General features: G+C 41.7%; 1 pseudogene; it reads right to left on the bottom strand.

Moving 5' to 3' along the window:
* Nucleotides 1–8,244: 8,244 nt before the first annotated feature.
* LOC130707159 (transcription and mRNA export factor ENY2-like) lies at nucleotides 8,245–11,839 on the bottom strand (annotated as a pseudogene).
* Nucleotides 11,840–14,915: the final 3,076 nt, after the last annotated feature.

Genomic DNA, 14,915 nt, shown 5'->3' with positions numbered 1-14,915 from the left:
TATCATCACTATGTCTTTTTTTAATTTATTATTTTTAAAAATTTATTTTATTTTTGGCTGCGTTGGGTCTTCATTGCTGCACGTGGGCTTTCTCTAGTTGTGGCGAGCGGGGGCTACTCTTTGTTGCAATGCACGGGCTTCTCATTGTGGTGTCTTCTCTTGTTGTGGAACACAGGCTGTAGGTGCCAGGGCTTCAGTAGTTGCGGCACGTGGGCTCAGTAGTTGTGGCTCGTGGGCTCTAGAGCGCAGGATCAGTAGTTGTGGCGCACGGGCCTAGTTACTCCACATCCTGTGGGATCTTCCCGGACCAGGGCTTGAACCCGTGTCCCCTGCATTGGCATGCAGATTCTTAACCACTGCGCCACTAGGGAAGCCCATATCATCACTATGTCTTTTGGACAGAGATAGTATATTGAGAGTGTGAACAAATGGAGACTTAATCGGAAACCAAGCATAGCCATTATTCAGAAAGTTTCAGATTCCTCTTTGCCTAAGATATTGACTTATGAGACACCACATGAGGATTCATATGTTCAACTCAGTTGTGTTAAAGTGCATGACAATACCCAAAATGAAACTTCACGCTTGAAAATTGGACACCACTGAAGCTATTTAGTAACTATTTAGAAAGCATTATTTTCACCTTGGAAAATAAACATTAAAGTTTATTTATTCTAGTAAAATTATGTTTCCAAAAATGTTACTTCTGAGGCTTAGTTTATCTTAGTATAAACTAGTTGTTCTCTTTCAGGGGTTATCCCCACCCCACCCCAACTGAGGACATTTGGCAATGTCTGGAGGCAATTTTGATTTTTGTGACTTTGGGGGGGGGTGCTACTGGCATCTAGTGGGTAGAGGTCAGGGATGTTTCTAGACATCTTAGAATGCACTGAACAACCCCACATAACAAAAAAATTATTGACCCCAAATTTCAATAGTGTCAAAATTGAGAAAACCTACATCATTTGACTGTACTCACCATACAAAAGCAAAAATCATTTAGGAGCACCTGTTGACACTTTTTTGTCCCCTGAGATTCTGTTACCAAGGCTGTTGCCCCAGGATCATACCCCTGCCCCTTCCTCGAATGGAAACCAGTTGTTCTTATCTAAGTTCAGGAGGAAGCTGCAAAGAGAAAAGCAAGGACTGGTTAGAACAACTAGACCCAAGATGACAGAAGATTTGACTTCCAGTAGACCTTGATCCTCATTATACGCTCATTGTAATACGTTAGCATGCTAAAGGGCCCATCCACCGGCACCATGACAGGTGACGATCGCCTTGACAACAACTGGAAAAGCCCATACAAGGACTGAAAAAGAGTGTTGCATCAGTTCTGTGTCCAAACCACAACCCTGTTCTCAGATAAGACGTGAGTATGCCTCCCACTCTTTCCAATTCCCTCCCTTTTACCTCGGCCCTCCTAAACATATGGTGTCTCTGTCCCAATTCGGTTGTGAAGTTGATTTGAGAACTAAATTTGCGCTTCTGCATTCTTTGGCCATTAATTAAAGCTTGTGCTGTTCCAGTCTCAGCATAGGTTTCATTATTGGCTGTGCGAATCTGAGCGGAAAAAGAACCTCCCTGGGTGTCGGCGCCTGGCTAGGACTTTAGTGAGGGTCCAGTTGACCAGTTTGGTAACAGTTCCATTTAGGAGGTCAGCCTGGGGTCCCAGGACTCTGCATTTTTCCAGGTGGTTTCCATCCAAGAGGTCCAACGATTACATTCTAGGAAATCTTTTTTACCCCTTGCTATTTCTGAAAGCTACTTAAGGATAGGGGCTGCATCCTCGCCTAAATCCAGAAAACGCTTGTTGAGTGAATGACAAAACGATGGATGAAAGTATGAATGAAGTTAGGGGAGTCAATCATTTTACTACACAGGTCCCAGCAGCTCCCGTTACTTCCGGCCGCAGAACTGGCCCTTTCAAGCCAAGCCTCTTGGGCAGGCTCTCGCCGCGACTGGAGGCATGCTGGACTACATTTCCCAGAGTTCCAAGGGATCGCTGCGCAGGCGCACTTGGAAAACGGCGGCGTCTTTCTCCTCCGCAGAAACTGGCAGGTCATTGCCGACCTGCCCCAGCCTGTCCTCCTGTCCTCCTTGTCCCGCAGTCTGAACTCCAGTAGTTCTGGTAGTGTATGTGTGTCGCTGCAGGCTGGACTTATGGCGTCGCCGTTGAGGTTCGACGGGCGGGTGGTACTGGTCACCGGCGCGGGGGGAGGTGAGTACGCGAAGGCTATAGGGCCGGCGTCCTCCAGCGGTCCGGGATCCGCACGCAGCTGTAGCTGCGATCTCAGCATCTGGGCTGCGGGCAGCGGTGGCGGGGCGGCTTGGGGAGCGAGCGACTGGACTCGGTGGGGTTGAGGGTGGGAGGACGGACAACGATTGTTCTCCGGGCGCCTAATCGACTGAGGATGGTGAGGAGGGGCTGGCCAGCCTTGAGTGGGGAGCCAGAAACTCCTGGTGCAGCCCACTTCTCCACCCGCCCCCAACCCTGTGGGAGCTTCTCAAGGCTTCAGGTCTTGAGAGGAGAGAGGCCCGGCTCGGCTGCGGGTTGCAAAACTAGGTAAAATTCATCCCGACGCCCGTCTGTGCGTATCGATTGCGACTCTTCCTGTTAATAGACTCCCTAGGCCTCTGTCAAGTGTTTTAAACGTGGCGGAAAAGCCGTCTCGGGGCTGGAATCACCCCCGCAGTAGTAGAGATGTCAGCCCCTTGCCTTTGAAAAGTCAATCATCTTTCCCTCTGTCGGATGATTTTAAGTTCTTGAGAGGGCCTTCTTTAAAAAAAGGCATCTGATAAGAGTCCTCCTTTTTGGACTTTGTGTGTTTATCAAGCGGATTGCAAACTCCAATGCCTGCAGGACTCAGGCAGGCGATAGAGGAATAAAATGAGAGTGGGGTGGGGGCAGTAGGAACTGGAGAGCAGAGGCCTTTCTGAAGTGGGCCAGATCTTCCTGTATTTCAGAAGCCAAGTGGAGATTGGTTATGTGAAATAACCCTATTTTTATTTCTATTTATTTATTTATGGCTGCATCAGGTCTTTGTTGCGGTGCGCGGGCCTCTCATTGCGGTGGCTTCTCTTGTCGCAGAGCCGGGCTCTAGGCGCGCAGGTTTAGTTGCTCCAGGGCATGTGGGATCTTCCCGGACCAGGGCTCGAACCCGTGTCCCCTGCATTGGCAGGCGGATTCTTAACCACCGCACCACCAGGGAAGTCCCCAAATAACCCTATTTTTAAAGGACAAAATTTAAGACAAAGCACTCATACCCACACGGATGCTTTCCAGTGAGGTTTTACACTATTTCCCACCTGTCCATGATCTCTGTAATCTCCAAGTGCAGGGATCTTGACCTAATGGGCCTTTGATTACCCACTGGTAGTGCCTTATACCTAGAATGGACCTAATGCAGAATTAATTTGAATTATATATTAAAAGTCACAAACAGTGGAATTCTGACAGTTAATTCATACGTATTTTCACGTCTCCATTTATAAAATGGATTCACATGCTTCCTTTCAGAAAATATCTTTAGTATTAATTGGTGGCCAAATGTTTTCTATCCGTAGCTATATTTATTCTAAAATGATTATGTTTTTGGGAAAACATTTTGTTTACACTTTGCTTTTGATGGAAATAATTAAGTAAAGCACTCATGTTTTAAACCTCTTTTGACAGTGAGTGATTCACAGTATGAAATACATTTTATACCAGGACCTGGTATGCACACACACACACACACACACCATATTTGAAACAAGCTCATGACACGGTACATAGTAAATGCAGTGCACTTTGAACGTTTCTATTCTGTTTCATTAAGTAAATGCAGATTACAACCCACTAAATTGATTTTGTGAAGTATTAATGGGTTGTGACTAGACAGTTCTGAATTTAGCACCTCCTGTTCATGAACTGATCCGTATTTTAAAGAGCCTGGATTATGATACAATTACTAGCCATTAGATTTGAATACTGATCTGGGGCAGATATAATTTTGTGGTAAAGTTGAGACTGTCATTAGGTCTACACTGGGCCATCATTATGAAAGAGAGATTGAGATCTAATTCCAGTCCTCTCATGAAGACTGTTGTCCTTGAGGTCTTGGGGTTCTCATTTAAGGATACATATCTGTAGAATTGAGGCACTGCTAAACATCCCAGGAGGGTGTCCGTGAATGCCTGCCAGGCCTGTGTCTGGGAATTAGTCTGACTCCAACCCACGCATGTTCTAGAGATGAATAGAAATATCTTTGCACTATTCAGGTGCTGTTGTTTAGCTTGGAATATTGAATAGTTTAATGGGAGACCTGGAAGGAGAGGTTTAGAATTGTCTAGGATTAAGGGAAACAATTTTGCCGTGATGGGTGGTATAACGGGAATTCGTTATTTATTAGCTGATTGTAGTAGTTGCTGGGGATGTAGTTGTGAGAGTGGTGGAGGTGGGCCGTGGAAGAAGGGAGTCTGGCCATTGTGAATTTGAGATGGTTATAAAATAGCAAGCTGTAGCTCTGGAGATAGTGAGAAGTGTGTGAGTAGTTGGAGATTCTGGAGTCAGGAGAGGTTTCGAAGTCATTTGACTTCCTTTGATTGGTAAAGCTAGAAGGTGAAATAGTCCAGGAAGCTAATCTCAGAGGCTCTGTCAGCTTGAAGCAGAGAGAAGTCTAACCCACTGAAGAGAGCACTGAACAAGCACTGTGAGAAAAGAATCAACTGATATTTGACAGTGCTAAAGAAGTTAAGGTCAGAAGAGAAATGGGGGAGAGAGGACGGTTGACAATGAACTTAGGTGTGGGAGAAAGTTAAGACAGGATTTAAAAGAGGATTAAGAGAAAATAGAGGCTCTTGGCTTTAACTTTTTGTGCATTTTGACTGTAAAGATTTTCTGGGCATTGTGGGAAATGTAAAAGAACGACATAATCTCAACCTACAAGGACCTTCTAGTTTAGTTGGAGAGACAGACTAAGACACATAAAGTATTTAAATAATGTTTATGTAAGCACAGATATAAAAACGTTGGAGGACACTTAACGAACCTGTTAATGGACGAGTGGTATTACAGGGAAACAGGGAGGAGAATGTCACTTTTAACTTTATATACAGATTTGTGTACAGTTTGCATGGGCCTTTATGGTAAAAGTAGATTACTGACACATCTTTTCAGAGAATTGTATGCTTGGTTTTGAGATAATTCTCTGATTAACGTAGATCAATCTCTACGAGAGACATACCCCATTCCTTTCATCTGATGATTTTCTTTGTTACCATTTTTTTTTTTTTTTGCGTTCTGGTTATGAGTATTTGATTTCTCTGAAAACCTCATGTTTCGAGCAAGTGCTTCAGCCTAGATCTGATAAAATATGAGGAGACTTGAGTTATTATATTGGGTGGGTTCTCTCTCATCCATTCAGAGTGGATTAAATTTTAAAATAAATTATTTGGTGATCTTTTAGTTTTGGAAAACTTTATAGTTTGGGTTCTTTTTAGAAGAGCCTGATAATTTAGCCATCTCAATATTTGTTTACATGTTTATCAATTAATTCAAATTAAATTTAAACTACCAATTAAATTTCTCAATTACATTTTAAAAAACGTGTGCACGGGGCGTCAGGGGCACGAGGCGGCGCCGGCCAGGCGCGGGGCTGCGGCGGCCGCGTGGACCGGCGCCCGGGGCAGCAGAGCGGGGGCGGGGCTGTGGTTCCGGAGCGCAGCCCTGCCGGCCGGGCCGAGGCGCTGGGGCGCCGGGGACGCGTGGTGGGCGCAGGGCAGGGGCGCCGGCCCGGGCAGAGGCTGCCGGAGCGCCGCAGGCCTGGAAGTCCGCGCGGGTCTCCTGGAGACGACGCCTCCGCCAGGCCCTGCTCGAGCCCGCCCCCGCACCGAGGCGCATTTGGCCGCCCGGTGCCCACGGCGCCCTGGGCCTCAAACCATGCCGGTGTCTGACCAGGCGTTTGTCACGCTGGCTACCAATGACGTCTACTGCCAGGGGGCCTTGGTGCTGGGGCAATCATTGCGGGACCACAGGGCCACCAGGAGGCTGGTGGTGCTGGTCACCCCTCAGGTGTCCAACCTGCTCAGGGAAATTCAGATGATCCACATTGACACCAGAAGAAGTGAAACCCTTCTGCTGACCAGTAACAACGGGAGACATGGAGAATGTTATCAAAGGCTTATCTGGGGGGAAGGACCTGGGCCTGGGCAATTGTAAGGGATGTTCTGTAAAACTGGGCACAGTAAATTTCCATGCAAAAAGAAAAAAAACAAAAAAACAAAAAAACGTGTGCATGTTAAAATAATTTAAACAATGCAGAAGTAAGCTTTCCACTCCTTGTTGCTAGTTACACAATTCTGTTCCCCAGAGGTAACCACTAATTGCCAGTCTCTTATATAGTCTTCCTGAGATATTCTCTGCCTATAAAATTTATATGGGCACGTATCCATTTTTGGATGTATAAATTTACACCTCATACCTTTGAGTCTGAATTAAATATTTCCTGTGTGTGGTGATTATGTAGTCAAGGTTCAGAGCAGGATATAGAAACCACTAGATATTTGAAACAGGAAAGGACTTAATTTAAGCAGTTGGGTTTTAGGCAGTTCCTCTTGGAATTCCTTATGGAACAGTATAAAACTGGTCCATTAGGGGAGCCACTACCTCTGAGGCTACCATTGGAACTGCCACAGCCCAAATAGCCACTGGCCCCAGGGATCTAGAGAATGGAAGCCGCCATCCAGAAATTAGGGAGCTGGATCTAGAAGCTGCCACTATACCTGCTTAATACCTAGAAAGCCTCAAGAAATCAGCTTCTTAACCAACAGTAACATCCAAAAGTCACAGTAAGGTGGCTTCTGCCTCATTCCCTCCTTCCACATTTCATGCAAATGTGTTTAATGGTGGAACCCAATTCACATCTAGCATCCATCCTAGAGCTAGGTAGAATGATAGGAAATGGTTGGTAGAATAGGTGGAAAATACAGTTTGAAGCTTTCCAACCCCTGAAAGTAGAAGTAGGTGAAGTAGAGGCTGAGAGTACCAATGAAAGCTCTACCCTTGTAATGTAATTAATTGTTCACCAGTTACTTTGCAATAGGGATTGAGTTGAGTGGACCAGAAAAATTATGCTAACATTTGCTCAACCTTCTGATTTTTTTCTTTTGTTTTCAATAGGATTGGGCCGAGCCTATGCCCTGGCTTTTGCAGAAAGAGGTGCATCAGTTGTTGGTAAGTTGATACATTTTTCTTTTCATTCAGTAGCTGGGAACTAAAATACAGTCTTCACAAGCCAGAGGCCTTTGTATTCACATCAAATAATTTGTCAAGGTCAAATTTCATCACTAATTTTTTCTTCTGCCAGCAAAATTTTTTTCCCCATTGAGGCTAACTTTGTAACTTACTTTTTAAAGTGAACTAGTTTCACAGAATTTGCAACTTAATAGAACTGAGAAAGATGAGCTGACATTCATTATATAAAAGGAAATTCTTGAATTTGGTCTATTGTGGGCTGTAATTTTTCGATGTAGAAGACTGGTGCAAGATGAATCCTTGTAAGTGTAAATATATTGATAAGGTAAGAAATAAGTGCATTTTCATAACTAAATGTTTGGAATCAGGGAATCCAAAGTGTTTTCTTTTTAATCTCTTTCATAAAAATTTTTCAAATGGAAGCTTTTATAACAGTTAAAAATTTTTTAAATTAAAGGGGCACTTGCATGAGTTTTATTATGGGGGGATCAGTTGGAAGATGGTGTATTGAAGAATACACCAAAAGTGGGAGGTTTTAGTAATCTCAGTGGTTTGCCTGATGTACTTGGCAGTTGGTATGGACCTAGGAGTGGATTTGTCTACAGCCAAGTCTTTGTGGGGAATATCTAAATGAGTGCCAGGTAGGTACATAGGGCAGATGTATGGCCCAATATTTATTAATATCTTTCCTGGGCTAAAATTGTTGGCCCACATCATTGTCCTCCCAATCCCAGTTTTCCTACATCTTATCAGGGAATACAGAGAGCCAAATTTATCCCAATTTGTTTACGGAGATGTGTAATAAAAGACTGAAGAAGCAGCCATGTTTTCTAAACAAAGAAGACCTAAGCAGGATATTGAATATACTTTGCTTCCTCAGCATATATCTTTTTTTTTTTTTCATTCATGAGATATTTAATAAAATAACACATTTCGGGAAAAATATCAATACAGTTGTATACATCATTACTGAAAACTGTATACCATCATACAAAAAAGGATTTTATTTTGGGAAATCAATTCCTAATTTATGGCAAGTTTTACTTTCAGAAATAAAACCACAAAACAGCACAATCTAATTCAATCTTAAAGGCTGGCATGCTGAGCAAGGAATGTTCTTATTCTTTGTAGGAGCTCCTTCTTTACACTGTCAGGTACCAGGGCTCTGCCTTTTGGTGTGATTTCAGCCACCAAGTCATCAACAGTAACTGTTCTAGTCCTTTTTCTTTAATTACCTTTACAGTGTGCCTTCAACTGATCCTTCCAGCCACATTCAATTAATTTAGCTCTCAGCAACTCTTTGAGGCCTTCTCTTTCTCCAGTTTCTATCAACTTTTGGTTAATTGCTGCTCTTATCTGCGCATCTTTGTTCATCTTGCTAACCACACTCTTCGGCTGCCCGGACCTAGCATATATCTTTATGAAAGGGACACAGCGACTTTGGATGTTCCTTGTTTAAGGTCATAGCCACTGTCTGTTAATCCAGTCTACTTCTTGGGGCAAGGACAAATTTTGTATTGTGGTATTTGGTCAGGGCATGTATAGTTCAGGCCTTTTTTGCCAGATTTTCCCCAAAATATTTCATGTCAGGGCCTAAAGGCACATGTTGTTACTTTTTTTTTTTCTTTAAAAAAAATATATTGTTATTTATTTATTAATACTTAAAACTTTTTATTTATTTACATCTTTTCCACTCAATTCGGTAAGTGCCAGTATCTCATTTTATCTTTTGTATCTCTTAAAGTTCCGAGAATGTTGCCTTTTGTAAAGAAGGGACTTTGTTCATTCCTTCCTTTATTGTTTGCTGTAGCCCTTTTCTGGGGGTGGGGCGGGCTGGGGAGTGGTTGGTGTGTCTTTGAGATTGGTTGAATAAATTTCTGCTTTTTTTTTTGTGACTAAGTTATAATCTTAGTTTATAAACTTGTTTTGTAAAACCTTTTGCAGCAGTATGTGTTTATGTGGATCAGTTTTCCTATATTTATTTATTACCTTTGAATTTGTTGAACTCAGATTGGAGTTTTTCAGTTCTAAGAAAAAGGTAAACAGGGACAGTGTATCTGTTTATTTTGTCATTGCCTCAGGGATGGTATCGCAGCAAGTGCTTGTGAGTGTCCAAAAAGGCAGAAAATTAGTGTTTTGGGAAAAATATTTACCAAACTAGGCTGGAGAGCCAGATTTAGTTTAGTTTAGTTTCTGTGAAAATGTAGAACTTTTCACTGATATTTTCTACCACTTTTTAGCCTGTGACCTAGCTGTGAACTTTCTGGGCTACCAATGGGTTTTGTTCTTCCCTAACCACCACTACCCTCTGCTTTAACTTTTTTAAAACACAGATGCCCTGAGTCCAGGTTGTATCATGTGCGCTAACATTTCTCCTGTGTTAATTTTGTTCTGCTCAGAATATTTTTACCTGGGTAAGCAAAACATAGTAAAGAGGAGTAAGCAAACCTAGGATTTATGACATCAGAGTATCTTGTTTGTGGAAAAATTACTAATCAGTTAATCCTATGACTAGCTCAGAGGCCAGTAAGAAGTAAGACCTTAAGAAATGGAGTACCTTGTTTCTCATATAAGTCAACTTTTGCTAGGTTATGCTGAGTTAACAGACAAATCTCAATGGTTTATAATAATAAAGGATAATTTCAGGACTTCCCTGGTGGTGCAGAGGTTAAGAATCCACCTGCCAATGCAGGGGTTACAGGTTCGAGCCCTGGTCCGGGAAGATCCCACATGCCGCGGAGCGACTGAGCCCGTGCGCCACAACTACTGAGCCTATGCTCTAGAGCCCACGAGCCACAACTACTGAGCCCGTGTGCCGCAACTACTGAAGCCCACTTGCCTAGAGTCCGTGCTCCGCAACAAGAGAAGCCACTGCAATGAGAAGCCCACACCCCTCAACAAAGAGTAGCCCCCGCTCGCCGCAACTAGAGGAAGCCCACGCATAGGAAGGAAGACCCAACACAGCCAAAAATAAAAATAAATAAATAAAATAAATAAATTTATTTTTAAAAAAAAGGGTAATTTCATACCTATCTGACCTTTCAGCTTCTGGTCAGCTGTGTCTCTGCTTTATGTCTCGTACTAATTTCAGGATCCCAGCTGAAGGAGCAACTTTCATCATGGCTGTTCTTCCAGCAGAGGGAAAATAAAAATGGATCCCCTTGGTGTCTCATAAAGCTTCTGTTTAGAAGTGGCATGTCATTTCTACTCACCTTTCATTGGCCAAAGGAAATCACCTGGCCAAGCCCAAAGTTAAGGGTATCACTTAAGATATTCTCTTCATGTAAATATGATTGCTATGTTTTATATTCCGTAATATAAAGCATTATGGGAGATTTAAATCTGGGTATCAGAACTGCTAAGCCTGTGGCTGATAATTACAACAAGGGACATTTGGTTTCGTACACGTTACATCTTTCAAGAAATGTTCGCACATATCTGAAGGAAATGTTGGGAATGGAATAGGTTTGAGATTTCCTCAGTAGGGGAGCTGTATCGAGTTCTCTGAATATTAAGTTTTGTCTTGAGGGCGTGAACACAAAGAAGATGGAAGTGTTCCAGCAAGGAGAACCTCTTTTTGGACAGTAAGAAAGGCAGAATGCTTTCTATTCTTGAACTGGAGGAGTAGCATTTTTGGGTAATTGAAACTGCAATCTTTTGAAGTAAGATCGACATGATTTCTTTTCTGTACTGCAGTTGCATAATCACTGGTAAAGATGAGTTACAAGTTCCTGTGGTCTGATGCCAGAGCCTGTGTTTTTAACCGCTGTGTGATCCTGATAGCCAGAAGGTGAACTGCAGTGGGGAAAGTGAATTGTCTTTGAAGTTAGGTCAGGCTATAAATCCTGTTTCTGCTGTCTAATTACATGACCTCTCTGAATGTTAGTAGCCACCTTACCTAATAACTTCCAGGATTATGATGGGGATTAAATGACATCAAGAATTAAAACCTTTTGTAAAGGGGGTAAAAAGCCAGTAATAGTGACTGCCTACCGGGCAGTGTGCTGGGCACTGTGCTCAAGATTATGTCAAAGTGAGCTTAGGGGGCATCCCAGGCTGGAGTGAAGTCATCTAGAGGAACAAAGTGAGAGATGAGAGATCACAGGAGGTCAGGTCATGTAGGACCATTTAGTTCAGAGTAAGGACTGGCTTTTACCCTGATTGAGATGGGAAGCCATTGGAGAGCGTGGAGGAGCAACATGACCTCATTTAAGGTTTAAGTGGATCATTCTGAGTGCTGTGTGAGGAATAGGTTCTAGGGGAGCAGGCATGGAAGTGGAGAAGTACGTTGGGCATATTGGGGTCTATTATCCTATTAACAATTCTTGTCCACACTTGTGATTTTTCGTTAAAAAAAAGAAGAGGAAGCAGAGAGATCTGTCAGGTTATTGCAGTAATCTACATAAGAGATGGGGGTGATTCAGACAGGTGGTAGGGATGGAGGTGGTGCAAAGAAGTTAAATTCTGGATATATTTTGAAGGTAGGTATGGCAGGATTTGCTTATTTGCTGATGTGGGTTGAAAGGGAGAGAGAAGGATAAAGTGGTGGTTTACCGAGATAGGAAAGACTGGAGGAGGGCCGGATTCGCAGAGAGGGGACATTCTCAGTAGACTTTCAGATGGGGATAGTAGGTAGGCAGTGGGACATAGGACTCTGTAGTTGGGGGGACAGGTTGAAGCTGTGTAAATCTATTTTCAGTTTCTAGGTGGTATTCAAAGCCAGGAGACTGGATTAGATTACCCAGGTGGTGAGTGCATATAAACAGGAGATAGGGTCCCAGATCTGAACTCTGGAGGGGACTCAGTCTCTCATTTTCAGTTTCTTCTCCCTTTAAGGAGACCTTTGATGCCTTCTTGTTGAGACAGATTAAGTCCCTTAAATTAAAGAGACCTAATTTAAGACGTTGCTTTCTAAACTGTCATAACATTTTGGAGGTCTTCAAATATTTAGATACATTTAGCGCCATTCTGGAAAAGACTCTGATGAACTAGGGCGATTCCATCTTTCTACCAAACGTGAAAATAGTATGGCAGCTCTGTGTTTTCCGCCTTTTCTTTGGCTGTCAAGAAGCTTGAGGGTAAACCTGACACTGTCCCCAAATAGAGTAACTACCATTAGCATATGCTTTGAGTAGGCTTCTCTTTCTCTGATGTAACGTTTTCTTAATTTTTCCGTTTTTTAATAGCCCTTGCACATTTAAGCCACCTTAAATACTTTTTGGTAGCAGTCAGGACATGAACAGAATACAGGAAGAAATCCCCATTGGGCCCACAGCTCTAAAATCAGTGAAATGATTCTTAATGCTATTGTTTGCTATCGGAAACTTTATCAAAATAGGAGGAAAGGCATCAAGCATAGAAAACAGAAATGTCTGGAAGAACATCCAAGAGATGGTTAATAGCAGTTACCTCTGGGGTAAGACAAGGATTAAAACGACTTTTTGAATCTGCAGGGTTTGAATTTCTTGAAAGCATTAAAAAAAAAAAAAAGTAAATAACCTCTCCAAAAAATAAGTACACTTGTAGTATAATATTGCCCATGTCATCTTTTTATATGCTTCTCAGATTACTCATTGTAAAGGATGTCACTCACAGAATCAATACATATGCAAGTTATTTTGATTTTGTAAATTTGGAAGCACCATTTTACTTTGGAAATAAAAGTCGTTTATAGATATGTCATTGGTAGTGGATATGACTCAGCTGGTGTCAAACCCTTGGATTGAATAAATATATGAACACGAATATGTGTAAGCACAGTGATAAAGCACTCTTCAAATACAAAGCATTATAACATTATTACTCTTGATAATTAAGGGGCAAGTTAGAAACTGCTATATAAGCAATTTCCCGCACTGAGCTACAGCAAAAAGGACGAACTACTTATAGTAAAGTGAAACAGTAAAGTGAGGGCAGACTTTAAGGGATCTTGAAAGTTAGGCAGTGAATAATTAGGGTTCCACTGCAGATTTTGAGCAAGGGGATGACGTAGTATAAAGGCTGCCTTTGGGCCATTACCCAGCAACAGTCTGCTGATTGCCTGGAAAGATTAAGATTGGAGGCAGAAGACCACCGGGAAGGCAACTGTAGTAATCTGGGCATGAAATTATAGAATAGGAAAGAAATGGCAGTAAACGATTCCTCGAAAGAACTGGAAACTCCTCAGTGCACAAACTGTCTACCTTGCGAGCTTAAAGCACCTAGCACAGTGCTGGATACAGAGTGGGAACAGAGTGAACATTTGAAGAATCATAATGAAATTGATGTCAAGCCTTGATGACTCAGTGACATGTGCTGTTCAGAAATGGGAGAAAGGAAAGAGTACCTGGGAAATAACTCACCCAGCAAACTGATGTTGAGAAGGTGGGACAGTTTGAGGAAGATGATAATCAATTTGATTTGCTTTTTTTTTTTTTCCTATCAAACTATAAGTGACGTATATTCCCTCAGCTGGTTTAGCAGCCCTGATATCAGGAGACCCAAAGCATGTTTCTTGCTCTAGTCTTTGGAGCCAATAGTCAGGGCTGAAGGATAGCAAGAAAGAACAAGAAAACCAACTTCTGAGAGCAAAGTCCTGTACACAAATAGGATTGCTAAAGACGAATCCAGATTTGTCAATCTGGTTTATGTAACAAAACACTGAAAAACAATGTATGTAATGCTCATCAAATAATATTAATGCTCCAATGTTACCTCTGTTTCTCTTTCAACATTTCAATAAAGGAACTTATGATCTGCAACACATATGATAAAGAATTAAAATCTTTTATAAGTAAGGGACACGTACACATCTGTAAGAAAGAAAAACACCCCAAATGAAACGTGATTTAAGCACGCAAAACAATAAGAAGTATAAATGACCAATAAGCCCATGAAAATAATGTTACCTTACTAGTGCTCAAAGAAATGTAAATTAAATAATGAGCTACATCTTGTAATCATTTAATTGTTATACTGAAAAGAATGATGATGTCCAGTGTTGGGAGGATATGGGAAAACAGGCATTGTCACAAACATGGTTCTGTTTTCAGCCTTGGATAGCTGATAACTTGATACTTTGTATTTAGGTATCTATTTACCTATTAATAGAGTACTTTTACAGGCTCCAAGTGTGTTTTAGAATTCTCTGGATTCTTATATCCCTGCTCTAGTGGTTAGCATATTGCAGGTATTTAGTAAAATCTTGGGGTGGATTTTTAGTAAAAAACCTTATGTAGTCTTTAGTAGACTATCCAAGTCATTGATTTATTTAAAATGACAGAAATAGGAAAAAGATTTTACATCTTAAAAAAAAAAACAACAAAACTCTTCAGAGCTATAAACTGGATTTTATATGGAGGATTTACAAATATATCACTTTGGGGGATATTTTGATGGTTTTAGCTGAAAAGACTCTGTCCTTAACTATCATAATCTTAACCATTTTTACTCCCTAATTTAAAGCTATTTGTTTGACTGGGGTGGCTGATTTACTGTTCCTTCTATATTCTCCCCAAGCACATGTGATTTTTTTTTTTTTTTTTTTAGTGGAAATAATTAGGATAAAAGAAACTTGTTTACAGCATTAGAGGAGCAGAGTGGTATTGTGGTAGGTCCAGGTTCTAGTCTGAATTTTGCCATTTCATACAGCCTTGGAGCCTGGACAAGCTTTGGAGCCTGGAACAAGTTACATAACCTT

Source organism: Balaenoptera acutorostrata, chromosome 2 (genome assembly GCF_949987535.1).
Source record: "Balaenoptera acutorostrata chromosome 2, mBalAcu1.1, whole genome shotgun sequence".
Lineage (NCBI taxonomy): Eukaryota > Metazoa > Chordata > Mammalia > Artiodactyla > Balaenopteridae > Balaenoptera > Balaenoptera acutorostrata.
The sequence above is the reverse complement of the archived record's forward strand: the minus strand, read 5'-3'. Positions and strand labels throughout refer to the sequence as shown.